At 47.0% G+C, this 12,650-nt stretch overlaps 1 long non-coding RNA gene across 5 annotated transcripts; it reads right to left on the minus strand.

Annotated features, from left to right (window-relative positions):
* Positions 1-9,689, minus strand: LOC129646446 (uncharacterized). Of its 5 annotated transcripts, none has more exons than XR_008711926.1 (4): positions 9,539-9,689; positions 3,203-3,318; positions 1,271-1,519; positions 1-992 (listed from the first exon to the last, which is right to left on the minus strand). It is a non-coding gene; the product is annotated as an uncharacterized LOC129646446 (long non-coding RNA). The 5 variants fall into 5 exon arrangements; XR_008711924.1 differs by lacking the exon at positions 9,539-9,689 and adding an exon at positions 8,917-9,048; XR_008711927.1 differs by lacking the exon at positions 9,539-9,689 and adding an exon at positions 8,917-9,045 and having other exon boundaries at positions 1,271-1,342.
* Between the last annotated feature and the right edge of the window lie 2,961 nt (positions 9,690-12,650).

Here is a 12,650-nt window from a genome sequence, read left to right on the forward strand (position 1 = left end):
TTAAAATCTCTTTATTACAAAAAGTAATACAATAAGATGGTCATCTCATATACATTCGCCCTGAAGGTGAAGCCAATCACATTTATAATATGACAGATACTGCTTGCATGTACCCTGACTTCTTGAAAATTTGTATCTTTATAGCTGTATTATTATTTTTTTGTGTCTTCTCTGCTGCTCTTAAGGTAGGACCTATTGTTACAAAGCCCAATAAAACCTTGTATACACCCTCAGTGTCGGACATATAGTAGGTACTCAGGAAGAATTTGTTGAGTGAATGGATGTAGACAATCAAAAAAAAAGACAACTAATGTGGTCTGATAAGGAAGTTAAAGCTGTAACCTCTTGAATCCAGGATCTATGACCATAATAGTTCAGTTTCTCCATCTGTTTCTCATGAAAAGTAAGAGTTAAAATAATGCCATCAGTAAGAAAAATGATCAGACCTACTTATAGAACTAAGTTTTGAATAGCAATGCCCTGAGAGTCTTAATGCTTCTATGACAAAGAAAATAAAGAGAATTAACTGGCTTGCCAAAATGTGCCAAAGAGCTGACTAGATCAAAAGGTTGTACAAGTTCTTGCAGCATTTGTAGAAATACTGAGACATTTGATAGTGGATCTCTGTCCAAGTTAGTCCTGGCTTCTACAACAAAATGCAAGAGATGGGATGGCATATAAATGACAGAAATCTATTTCTCACAGTCCTGAAGCCTGAAGGGCTGGGATTCAGGTGCCAGTATGGTCATACTCGGGTGATGACACTCTCCTGGCTTGCGGACTGCAAACTCCTCATTGTCTCCTTGTGTTTGTGCTCATTCGCTCAGTGGTGCTTGACTCTTTGCCACCCCGTGGACTGCTGCCCATCCATGGGATTTCCCAGGCAAGAACACTGGAGTGGGCTGCCATTCGCTTCTCCAGGGACTTCCTGACCCAAAGATCGAAACCACATCTCCTGTATTGGCAGACAGATTCTTTTACCACTGCACCACCTGGGAAGTCCATTACATGGCAGAAAGAGAGCAAGAGGGACCAACATAATTTATGAAGACTCCACCCTCATGACCTACTCACCACTCATAGTGCACAACCCCCACCCCCACCCCCACCAATACCATCATATCGGGGGTCAGTATTTCAACATGAATGGAGGGGAAGGGATCAGCAACATTCAGTTCATAATAGCCTCTACCAACACCAAACTGAGCACACTATTTCTTGGCATACTCTAGGGTGACAAATAAAACAGGGATATCACAGTTGGCACTACCTGCACCATTGGACGTTTCTGGTTTCAGCCTCTCCTCGTGGCTGCCACTTCGTATGACTGTATGTACTAACACTTTTCCAGTTAGTCCAATGGAAAACAAGAGTGGATAAATTGTACATCAGTTCAAGGAAGAGGAATTTGATATACAAACATATACTTTAAAAAGAAAAAATATGGTGAATTGGCAATATGTTCAATATGTAGAAATCACAGTAGCAGAAATCTTGAAGGACAACATCCAGATTTTGCCTCAAAAAAAAAAAAAAATATATATATATAACTAGATTGCTTAACAGTATCAATTGTTATATACTTCCTGTGGTCTACCACCAACCTATGATCACTGAGCAATTCCCTGTATGGTCCTCTGCAACCACATTACTTTGCTCTGATTTATGTATTTCCCTGTGAACATTAAGATATTGTCATATATATAAGCCCTCTTTTTCTCAATATAGTAAAGATTTAAAAAGACATGCTTCCTCTTTTTCTTATTTTCTCCTGTGTCTCTGCCTTTCCAGCTTTCTTTCCAATTTCCAATTTTGTCTGTATTTCGTCTCCAAAAGGGACGTTATCTCAGTTCATACATTTCTATCCTTATTTACTATCCCCTCCTCAGCCTCACCCTTAGATCCCAGGCTCTCTCATAGTCTTAGAACTTGACTGAGTAAAGAGAAAAGTGTGCATAAGGATCAGCAGGAGATAGTCTTGGGTAGAAGATTACTTATTAAGTACTACCTCTTCTTCTGCGCATCTCTGGGAGAGAAGATAGAGACTTAGCCTTACAACAATGTCATTCACCCTGAGAGGATGGGAAAGAATGTCAGTCCTTGGGACTGAAAAGCAAAGAGTCACATCTGATTTCAAAGGCTGAGATGTTGAGGACTCATTCTAGTTGTAGTCTGTAGCCAGAACTGGAAGCTCCCCAGACCCATTTACCTGCTGTGGCACCATAGGAATGCCTGGGGAATATGTGTACTTATTTAAAACCCGAAAGAGCTGGTAACTTCAGGAACCCCGTTCTGGGGAGGCTCAGAATTACATTAAATGAGCAAAACAATTGAAGAATTCTCATCTCTAACCCAGGACCTGGATCATCAAAATTCCAACTTTAATGGGCACACGTCACCCCAGGCAGCCAGGTTATTAAACTTGAATGCTGTGCCCTTCACCACATCACTGTGGAGTTTTCAGCAATGCCTGGCATGGTGCCAGGTGGCCTGATCATCAGTGTCTCAACAGCATAGAGCCAGCGACAACTACTCTCAAAATAAGAGGACTATTGACAGACTGAGGTTTCCTGGATTTCTGCCGAACATAATCAAGTTAGATCTAGATCCCTGGGTAGAGCGAACACTGTGGAAGTTCTTGGAGGAATCCCAGGAAGGAAGGAGTCCACGAAGGAGGAAAGAACACTATTTGTGACAAACGGAGGGAGAAGTGACATTGAATGAGAAAGTTACAAGTGAAGAATTGCTGTTCTATGCCTGTGCTGAAGTTGCCACTGCCCTGCCCACAGACCCTGGCTGACCCTGAGGTGACATACACACAATTCCCGCAGGAGGAAGCCTTGGGCAGCTCTCTCTGGAAGAGCAGAGGTTGTTCAGTCAATGCACAGAGCAGCCCAGAGGCATGTTTATCCCAGGAATTGGTGCATAAATGCCTCAACTTCCTCACCACTCAAGAAGACAATGCCCAAGTATGAGCCACATGTGTCTCTTAAGGTCCTGGGGGGACTAAGTGGCCCATGGTAACCTGCTCATTCAAGTTCTCCTAGGGATTTGCTCCCTCCCCTGTCCTATTCCCTCATTCCGTGAAGTGCTTCCTGGGATAGGATCTCCTCCCTTGATGGGAAAGAGACAGGGATATGAGAGCGAGACACACACACACACACACACACACACACACACAGCCCAACTTATATTCACTTACCTGATGATTCTCAGGCTAGCCTGGGTGGCATCGCCTACTGGGCTGGCCCAGCCAAGATCACATACACAGCAGGAGGATCCTCAGTCACAGGGGATCACACACTCCACTGACTGAAACTGAATGCAAGAAGGGCTGGGTCCATGTCATGTGGGTGAGACCCAGGGGACTCCGGGGCTCAGCCTTAACTGATGATAAAAGGGGAGATCCCAAGGGCAGGCCCCTTCACAGCCCCACCCAGGACACCAGCCTTCCCACCCTCCATGGAGGGAGTGCAGCTGGAGGAGGGCACACTGGGTGGGGCATCCTCTGTGACTTTTTTCCAGGTTGGTCTTGCCCAGTGTGATGTGGTCAACTAGGCAGCACCAAATCTTAAACACCCATCTGTGCAGGCCTTACTGATGAAGGCGGATGGGGTCCCCCTTGAGAGTCTTGAGCCTATTGTTGGGGGGCGGGGTGGGCAGGTCACTTGGCCCTGACTTCACCTTAACAGACAGCCTCCCGTTATGGCTTCTGAGGTTTAATATGCAGTCATTGAAGAGTATTGAAATAGTTTGTTGTTGTTATTGCTGTTGTTTAGTCACTGAGTCATGTCCAACTCTTTGTGACCCCATGGACTGTAGCCCACAAGGCTCCTCTGTCCATGGGATTCTCCAGGCAAGAATCTTGGAGTGGGTTGCCCTTCCCTTCTCCAGGATATCTTCCTGATCCAGCGATCGAACCTGCATCTCCTGCATTGCAGGCAGATTCTTTACTACTGAGCCACCAGGGAAGCATTGACATAGTTACAAGGAAGAATAGTCTCCATGCACCTTTAATACTGTACAGCATTTCTTGCAGTAAGCCTGGAATGGATTTCTTTAATGAGTCTTGAAATTGTCTGAGTAGCAGCCTCACACATCATCTCCTGTGTGGGTGTGTGTGCACATGCATGAGTGTTTGTGTTAAGACCATTCGTTTGTTTAATGGAACATACACAAAAAATACACCACATTTGTTCTTTCCTATTTTGACACGTCTTTGTTACTGAAACCATCACAGCCTTAGTAAAAACAAATGACTCAGGTCACACCTTGTTGTAGCCACACATTCCGGCAAACAAACTCACTCAGGACAATGCAGAGAGTGGAGTGCAGTTTATTACTCCGGAGGGCCCAAGGCAGAGTCTCCTCTCAGCCAAGGACCCCGAGCAGTTTTTGTGAAAACCTGATACACCCTAAGTGTGTAAGTTTCCCTGAAACTAGTCTGAACAAAGCAAAAAGAAAGATACAATCAAAGTTAACCCGTGATTCATATGCCTTAAGCCTAGGTAGTTAACAGTGGACAATTTTAATAGGCTTGTGGTCATACCCCAATAAGCATAATAGAATGTATGATTCTGTTCGGTTACACAGATAATTAGGGTATTCTTTTAGGCAATGGAGAGCCCTGGGGCTCTTCCTTCCGGGGGCCTGGTTTTCCAGTTGGCATGTTGTTTCCATAGATACTGGGCATATAGCTCAAAGTCCACAGTCCGGCCCAAGATGGAGTCTGCTTTCAAGATTAAGCCTGTTCTGTTTCCTCCTTCAACCTGACCATTTCTGCAGGTCAAGACTTCCTGTCCACAAGGCACAGCAGCCTACCAGGGCCCCCCAGTCAGCTCTGCTATCAGCTGTGGGATGTCAGGCCAGTCGCACAAACTCTGAGCTGTGCCTGCACAGGGTGGGACTGGCAGGACATCATTGTATGTCCGAGTTCCTCTGCCTGTGACATCTTCAGGAGGTAAAGATTTGCCTGACAGCTTCCAAATGTGCCCAGGGTGCATAAACCTTCTAGAAGCCAGCTTCCAGATGGGCACTAGGAGGGGAGGCAAGCAGAGCAGAGAGGGTGGGTGGCCTGGAAACCAGGCAGCTTGACTCTGGGTTGGGGGGAGGGGACCAGTAGGTCTTTTGAGACTGGACTCAAAAGACCTCATCACACCACATTTATTGACCAGGTATTAACTCTCCTGGGATTGTTCACTGGTCTGGTGATTCATCATGGACAGGAGAGGTTCCTGCCCCACCTGCTTACAGTCTGTGGGTGGAGTATGGGGAACATCACTATCTGAAATGACTTTATTAATAGTTTAAAGCCATTATTTTTAAAAGGGGAAGAATCATTTGAAGTGGGGGTGGGGAGGGTGGAACGGTTAGACAAAGCCTTTCTGAGTTCTTCCAATTCTGACTTGCCCTTGGCCACATGAATTTGACCCTGAGGGTCTCAGTTCTTGGTTTCTACAGCCCACAAAGACAGGGACTGGCCTCCCTTCTTTGGGCTGGGCAGGGTCCGGCCCCCACTCTCTGTGATCCACTTCCCCAGCAGGACAGGCTATGTGGAAACTGGCCGGCCCTGATTCCCACCACTATCCGAGCACTGTCCTGGTTCAGCTCAGTTCAGTTCCTCAATCGTGTCCAACTCTTTGCAACCCCATGAATTGCAGCATGCCAGGCCTCCCTGTCCATCACCAACTCCTGGACTTCACTCAAACTCATGTCCATCGAGTCTGTGATGCCATCCAGCCATCTCATCCTCTGTCATCCCCTTCTCCTCCTGCCCCCAATCCCTCCCAGCATCAGAGTCTTTTCCAATGAGTCAAATCTTCACATGAGGTGGCCAACGTACTGGAGTTTCAGCTTTAGCATCAGTCCTTCCAAAGAACACCTAGGACTGATCTCCTTCAGAATGGACTGGTTGGATCTCCTTGCAGTCCAAGGGACTCTCAAGAGTCTTCTCCAACACCACAGTTCAAAAGCATCAATTCTTCGGTGCTCGGCTTTCTTCACAGTCCAACTCTCACATCCATACATGACCACAGGAAAAACCATAGCCTTGACTAGACGGACCTTTGTTGGCAAAGTAATGTCTCTTCTTTTGAATATGCTATCTAGGTTGGTCATAACTTTCCTTTCAAGGAGTAAACGTCTTAATTTCATGGCTGCAATCACCATCTGTGGTGATTTTGGAGCCCCCAAAACTAAAGTCTGACACTGTTTCCACTGTTTCCCCATCTATTTCCCATGAAGTGATGGGATCAGATGCCATGATCTTTGTTTTCTGAATGTTGAGCTTTAAGCCAACTTTTTCACTCTCCTCTTTCACCTTCATCAATAGGCTTTTTAGTTCTTCTTCACTCTGCCATAAGGGTGGTGTCATCTGCATATCTGAGGTTATTGATATTTCTCCTGGCAATCTTGATTCCAGCTTGTGCTTCTTCCAGCCCAGTGTTTCTCATGATGTACTCTGCATATAAGTTAAATAAGCAGGGTGATAATATACAGTCTTGTCGTACTCCTTTTCCTATTTGAAACCAGTCTGTTGTTCCATGTCCAGTTCTAACTGTTGCTTCCTGACATGCATACAGGTTGCTCAAGAGGCAGGTCAGGTGGTCTGGTATTCCCATCTCTTTCAGAATTTTCCACAGTTTATTGTGATCCACACAATCAAAGGCTTTGGCATAGACAATAAAGCAGAAATAGGTGTTTTTCTGGAACTCTCTTGCTTTTTCCACGATCCAGCGGATGTTGGCAATTTGATCTCTGGTTCCTCTGCCTTTTCTAAAACCAACTTAAACATCTGGAAGTTCACGGTTCACGTATTGCTGAAGCCTGGCTTGGAGAATTTTGAGCATTACTTTACTAGCATGTGAGATGAGAGCAATTGTGCAGTACTTTGAGCATTCTTTGGCATTGCCTTTCTTTGGGATTGGGATGAAAAATGACCTTTTCCAGTCCTGTGGCCACTGCTGAGTTTTCCAAATTTGCTGTCATATTGAGTGCAGCATTTCACAGCATCATCTTTCAGGATTTGAAATAGCTCAACTGGAATTCCATCACCTCCACTAGCTTTGTTCATAGTGATGCTTCCTAGGGCCCATTTGACTTCATATTCCAGGATGTCTGCCTCTAGGTCATTGATCACACATTGTGATTATCTGGGTCGTGACGCTCTTTTTTGTATAGTTCTGTGTATTCTTGCCACGTCTTCTTAATATCTTCTGCTTCTGTTAGATCCATAGCATTTCTGTCCTTTATTGAGCCTATCTTTGCATGAAATGTTCCCTTGGTATCTCTAATTTTCTTGAAGAGATCTCTAGTCTTTCCCATTCTGTTGTTTTCCTCTATTTCTTTGCTTTGATCACTGAAGAAGGCTTTCTTATCTCTCCTAGCTATTCTTTGGAACTCTGCATTCAGATGCTTATATCTTTCCTTTTCTCCTTTGCTTTTCGCTTCTCTTCTTTTCACAGCTATTTGTAAGGCCTCCCCAGACAGCCATTTTGCTTTTTTTGCATTTCTTTTCCATGGGAATGGTCTTGATCCCTGTCTCCTGTACAATGTCACGAACCTCTGTCCATAGTTCATCAGGCACTCTATCAGATCTAGTCCCTTAAATCTATTTCTCACTTCCACTGTATAATCATAAGGGATTTGATTTAGGTCATACCTGAATGGTCTAGTGGTTTTCCCTACTTTCCTCAACTTAAGTCTGAATTTGGCAATAAGGAATTCATGATCTGAGCCACAGTCAGCTCCCAGTCTTGTTTTTGCTGACTGTATAGAGCTTCTCCATCTTTGGCTGCAAAGAATAGAATCAATCTGATTTTGGTGTTGACCATCTAGTGATGTCCATGTGTAGAGTCTTCTCTTGTGTTGTTGGAAGAGGGTGTTTGCTATGATCAGTGCATTCTCTTGGCAAAACTCTATTAGCCTTTGCCCTGCTTCATTCCATACTTCAAGGCCATATTTACCTGTTACTCCAGGTGTTTCTTGACTTCCTACTTTTGCATTCTAGTCCCCTATAATGTAAAGGACATCTTTTTTGGGTGTATGTTCTAAAAGGTCTTGTAGGTCTTCAGAGAACCGTTCAACTTCAGCTTCTTCAGCATTACTGGTTGGGGCATAGGCTTGGATTACCGTGATATTGAATGGTTTGCCTTGAAAACGAACAGAGATCATTCTGTTGTTTTTGAGATTGCATCCAAGTACTGCATTTCAAACTCTTTTCTTGACCATGATGGCTACTCCATTTCTTCTAAGGGACTCCTGCCCACAGTAGTAGATATAATGGTCATCTGAGTTAAATTCACCCATTCCAGTCCATTTTAGTTTGCTGATTCCCAGAATGTCGACGTTCATTCTTGCCATCTCCTGTTTGACCACTTCCAATTTGCCTTGATTCATGGACCTGACATTCCAGGTTCCTATGCAATATTGCTCTTTACAGCATCGGATCTTGCTTCTATCGCGGGTCACATCCACAACTGGGTATTGTTTTTGCTTTGGCTTCATCCGTTCATTCTCCACTGATCTCCAGTAGCATATTGGGCACCTACCAACCCGGGGAGTTCCTCTTTCAGTATCCTATCATTTTGCCTTTCATACTGTTCATGGAGTTCTCAAGGCAAGAATACTGAAATGGTTTGCCATTCCCTTCTCCAGTGAACCACATCCTGTCAGACCTCTCCACCGTGACCCAATCATCCTAGGTGGCTCCACACCACGGCATGGTTTAGTTTCATTAAGTTAGACAAGGCTGTGGTCCCTGTGATCAGATTGACTAGTTTTCTCTGATTATGCTTTCAGTGTGTCTGCCCTCTGATGCCCTCTCGCAACACCTACTGTCTTACTTGGGGTCTCTCACCTTCAACGTGGGGTATCTCCTCAGGGCTGCTCCAGCAAAGCGCAGCCGCTGCTCCTTACCTTGGACGAGGGGTATCTCCTCACAGCCGCCCCTCCTGACCTTGAAAGTGGAGTAGCTCCTCTCAGCACTCCTGCGCCAGCGCAGGTGTCATCTATTAGACCGCTGCCCTGGCCTTCCTTCCAACCCTCCCAAGCACTAACTGTCCCAGGTGTCACTTATTACAGGGCCGCCGGGACTGCCCTTCCACCCCGCGGAGGATCTCCGAGGAGCCAGAGTCCGGCTGCTCGTGGCGGCGGGGGCCCACCTGTCCCGGCCCTGTTCCGCCCCTTCGCGGGTTTCCCAGGTAGCTCGGGGCAGGGAGGAGCCGCAGGGTCGTCTGTGGGCGCCTACCGAGCCTGAATCGGGAGCCAGGACCCGGGATTGGGATCCGAGAGCTGGGAACCGGGAACCCAGCAGGCACGAGGACAGGCCCAGAGGGCACAGCGGCGCAGGTGAGCGGGGCGAGCGCACCGCGCTGGGGGCGGGGGACAGCGGGTCCCGAGCCGGTTCCTGCGGGACCGCGCGGCCGCGGTGGGCAATGCTGGCACCCCCTGCCCGGCGCGCCGGGGGAGCAAGGGAGCCGGGGGCGCTGAGGGTCGGGGTCGCGTACCTGCCTGGGGGCGAACAGATGCGAATATCTACCCGGGGTCGGAGCTGGGATGGGTGCAGGGGCAGGACCTGGGCTGCGCGGGTCTCTGAGCGGCCTGGGCAGTGCGGAGGCAGGGTTTGCGGGGCGCTGGTGGGGAGAACAGGGGGGCTTGCTGCTGCGGAGAGCGCGGAGCTGGGCGGGGGGTTCGAGCCACGGGGGAGACCGGGGCGAGCTCCCGCCTTTCTCTCGGTGGCGCTTCCCGGGCCGCGCAGGTGCCGCTGCTCCTTCTGCCCGAGTCTTTACTTTTGGTGCTGGTGTTGAGAATCCGACAGACACCTGGGTTAGTTACCTGCGGCGTCCAAAAAACTGGGTATGCACGCTGCTCTGACTGCAGGGGGCTAAGGCTGTCAGTTTTCATCCGGGTCTGTGTGTCCTGGGGCGCTGTCGGAGTTGGGGTGGAGGCGAAGGGTCGCGCCCCATCTCCCAGGCCCTGGCCATCAGAGCGATAAAGTGGGGAAAATCTAGAATATAAATTCTAGTTACTAGCTGTGTGACCCCGACCACATTACCTCACTGTTTCTCAATTTGCTCAAAGATAAAAAGAGTATTATAATATAATCATGGCATGCATGTATGCATGCTAAGTCACTTCAGTCGTGGCCGACTCTGTGCGACCCCATGGACAACAGCCCACCAGGCTCCTCTGTTGGGGTTCTCCAGGCAAGAATACTGGAGTGGGTTGCCATTTCCTTCTCCAATTTACAACAGCCTTAAGTTATAGGATATTCATAAAGCCCATAGCATCTTGCTTGGTGAAATTTCTCTCCATTTCCCCCCCATGTGTTAATGTAACACCCCCGTGCTTCCCAGAGGTTCAAACTCATTTCTGAATTGAAGGGAGATCCAGAAAGCTCAGATTTACCCTCCTTTAGGTGGTGTTGGTGGTGATATGTGTGGTGGTGTTGTTTAGTGGCTCAGTCCTATTTGGCTCCTTGTTACCCCATGGACTGTAGCCCACCAGGCTCCTCTGTCCATGGGATTTCCCAGGCAAGAATACTGGAGTGGGTTGACATTTCCTTCTCCAGGGGGTTTTCCCTACCCAGGGATCAAACCCAAGTCTGTTGCATTGGCAGATGGATTCTCTCTTATTGAGATATCAGGGAAGTCCCTGATGTGTGTGTCAGGGGCTGGCATTTTTCCTGCTCTGACCTGTTAATGGTCAGGTCTTCTCCAGGCTATCTTATTTCCTGACAGTATCCTAGAAGCCAAGTTTGAGAAGTGATAGTACACAGTTCCTGAATACAGAAGGGATGTGTTTGGTCTGCTTCCATTATTGCTGACTGCATTTGTCAGAATTCTTCTTTGAGTTGGGTTTTGGTCCCTTGAAAATTGCCTTATGCAGTATAGAAATTGACTGGGTCACATAAACGAAAAGGCTGAGGATGTTTGCTTCAGGAATAGCTTGATCTAGAGGCTCACATAGGGTTGCTGGGCTTGTTCTCTCTCTCTGTCTCTCTCTATGGGGCGGCAAATGGTTAGATAGCATGACCAACTCAATGAACAAGAATTTGAACAAACTCTGGGAGATAGGGAAGGACAGGGAAGCCTGATATGCTGCTGTCCATGGGGTCACAAAGAGTCAAACATGACTTGGTGATTGAACAACAAATATATTAAATACACACACACACACACACACACACACACACACACACAAATCTTGGCTCTTTTTCCTGCCATGTTGACTGGTTCTTAGTATGGAGTGATAAAAAGCACTGGCACTTTCAGGTTTATCTGTTCCTTTGGGGCGTGGGTGGGGAGACTAGTAGGGATATCTTTCACTTTTTTCATCTCCTCCATTCTTACAGCAAATCTTATTGATATGCTAAACCAAAGTGGGGCCAAGCCATCTCCATGGACAGGGAGTAGTTTTCCACCATAGGAGTGAGTGCTTGGCTCAGATGCCACTATGATAGACAGCCCCACCCCAGCTGCCAGGGATTGGGCAAGAATAGTTCCCAATGGGAGGTCTGCTGCTAAGTCACTTCAGTTGTGTCCGACTCTGTGTGACCCCATAGACGGCAGCTCACCAGGCTCCCCCGTCCCTGGGATTCTCCAGGCAAGAACACTGGGGTGGGTTGTCATTTCCTTCTCCAATACATGAAAGTGAAAGTGAAGTCACTCAGCCGTGTCCGACTCCCAGCGACCCCATGGACTGCAGCCTACCAGGCTCCTCCATCCATGAGGATGCATTTTCCAGGCAAGAGTACTGGAGTGGGGTGCCATCGCCTTCTCCGATGAGAAGTCTGACTTCTGAGCAGATAAAATAGGACCTGTTCATTGTCCTATTTCAGCCTTTACTCACCACCACCTAAAGGAAGACTTTGGTAGAAGATAGACGGTTTGGGTGCCATATTCCATCTGTCAGTCATCAGGTTTTATCCAAGGCATAGAAGGTGTCCTGCATGTTTATCCTTTGATTTTTTGTTTGCTTGTTGGTTCATTCATTTATTCATCCATCTATTCATTCATTCAATATTTAATTATTCCCTAACATATAACAGTGCCTCTGCCAAGGGTGAAAATGTTTGCTTTGAGAAGCTCACAGTCTAGTTGGAGAGGCAGATATGCAGATAACAGAGTTTGTGAATATTTAACTGGGGACAATCAAAGACTTCCCAAGGAAACTGATTGAGCTGTAAACTGAAGATGAGTAGGGCCACTTGAGGAGGAAAAGTTGGAGGGACTTCCCAGGCCAAGCAGTATAGCTTGATCCAGGGTCTCCCATAGGATTGCCAGGCTTGTTCTCTTTCTGTTGTTTGGTACTTTCTGTTCTGAGGAACATAATTTGGGTTACTTTACTGTCATACTTAAGAATTCTAGAGGTAGGTGGTTCAAAGTGGCCACAGCTCTGGGTTGGCTGCTTAAAGATTCTCTTGCTTTTCCCTGCCCTGCCACAGGGTGACTGGAGCTCCATCATGCCTTCACATGCTAAACAGCTAAACCAAAAAGGGGAGGAGACATCTTGCTTCTCAATGATTCTCTAGATAACAAGAGTCAAAATTTCTCAGAAGTTCCCTGTGTTGCTGGCCAGAATGCTCATATGTCCATGCTCAACCATCACTGGGAAAGGAGGAGAAAGTGTCTGTGACTGTCATGGCCAAG

Source organism: Bubalus kerabau, chromosome 3 (assembly GCF_029407905.1).
Source record: "Bubalus kerabau isolate K-KA32 ecotype Philippines breed swamp buffalo chromosome 3, PCC_UOA_SB_1v2, whole genome shotgun sequence".
Classification (NCBI taxonomy): domain Eukaryota; kingdom Metazoa; phylum Chordata; class Mammalia; order Artiodactyla; family Bovidae; genus Bubalus; species Bubalus kerabau.